General features: G+C 47.0%; 1 pseudogene; it reads right to left on the reverse strand.

Moving 5' to 3' along the window:
* Positions 1 to 691: 691 nt before the first annotated feature.
* Positions 692 to 1,401, reverse strand: LOC144102686 (uncharacterized; annotated as a pseudogene).
* Positions 1,402 to 1,676: the final 275 nt, after the last annotated feature.

Below are 1,676 nucleotides of genomic sequence, written 5' to 3' on the forward strand. Positions count from 1 at the left end.
CACGTTAGTAGGCGCCGGGGCTTTCAGGAAAACTTAAACTTTTTCGTTGGTTAGTTTGGCGCAAGTCTTACTGATAACATGTCCAAGATACTGAAGGCTTCCTATGAAAAACTCGCATTTTTGGCTTTTGACTCGGACGCCTTTCCAAGCTAGTGTTTGAAACACAGCTTCAAGATTTCTTAGGTGCTCTTCGGCAGTAGCTCCTGTCAAGGATGTCGTCTAGATAATATATTGCTCCTGGCATTCCCTTCAATACGTTATCCTTTATAGGCTGAAACACGCAGGTGCTGAGGCGACTCCGAAGGGTAGGCTGTTTGCAGCAAACAGCCCTTTATGCGTATTCAACGTGAGAAGCTTTTTAGAGTCCTCCGACATTTGCACTTGTTGGTAGGCTCTGTTTAGATCCAGCTCAAAAAAGTACCGCCCTCCGGCAAGTTCAGGTAGTACCTCATCAAGCCTAGGGAGAGGGTACTGCTGTGTGTCTAAAACAGGGTTCAGAGTCGTCTTGTGATCTCCGCACACACGTATTTCCCGTCCTTTTTAACAATCGGCACGATAGGTGTGGGAAACTCGCTATTGAATCTTGCGCAATGACGCCCATCTCCTCCAGCTTTCGAAGCTCATCCTCCATTGCTTCGTCCACTGAGCGTTGTGCGAAAGGCATGTTTCTAGCTTTGATAAACTTCGGACGTTATTGCTTAAGAAATGAGGAAGTTTGCTCACCTTCTATTTTGCCAATGGTGTCGTCAAAAATGGTTCTATATTTGTCTAGAAGTGCTTTCAATCGCGTGCCGTAGCTGTCTTGGTTTTGCTTCAATTGCGAATCGTTGCATAGCTTGTGCAAACGGCATATTTTGTCCCAGTCCAATTGCGCAAAGATTCAAGCCACTCGCGTCCAAGAAGAGCTCGTCCAGTGTAGTCTACGACGTACAACGGAAAGTCTTCGACTTGATCCTTGTACCTTACGGCTGCTTTGAAGACGCCGCAGGGCTGGACAACTTCTCTTCAGTATTATTTCAGTCGTAGTTTCGTCGGGTGTAGTTTTAAAGGCAGTCTAAGTGTCTTGAACTGTTGCCTTGATATTACAGACATCGTAGCGCCTGTCTCTAACTCCATACGCAAGGGTACACCTTGAATTTCGACGTCGACGGTAATGGGATGCCGGATATTAGGAGACAGCATCTGGATGTTTCGCGTGTCGTCACTTTCAAGAGTGCGTATCCACTTCCTCGAACTCGTTGGCTTCTGCTTGGGACCACGGCCGGCACGTTGAACATGGCTTTTCTTGCCGCAGTTCGTGCACTTATTTGCGATATGCGGACAGGCGCGGGAAAAATTATTGTCAGAGCCGCAGCGATAACACTCGAACGAGTTTCTTTTGGATGAGCCTTCAGCGCTCATTTTGTGAAAGTCGGCGACAACTTCTCTAGTGTGCGCTTCCTGAACATTTTTCTTAGCTTCTTCGAAAGCAAGTGCGCGCTCAATGGCTTTTTGGAATGTCAGCGTTTTGTCTTCTGCAAATAAGTATCGCTGAATGTCGGTGCGAAATAAACCGCCTACAAACCAGTCGCAAAGCGATTCGTCCAAAAAGTTGCCGAAATCGCAGGTTTGAGCGAGTTTTTTGAGCTCGGCTACGTACTGTGCGATACTTTCATGATGCAGCTGACAACTTCTGT

This window comes from Amblyomma americanum, chromosome 8 (genome assembly GCF_052857255.1).
Source record: "Amblyomma americanum isolate KBUSLIRL-KWMA chromosome 8, ASM5285725v1, whole genome shotgun sequence".
Classification (NCBI taxonomy): domain Eukaryota; kingdom Metazoa; phylum Arthropoda; class Arachnida; order Ixodida; family Ixodidae; genus Amblyomma; species Amblyomma americanum.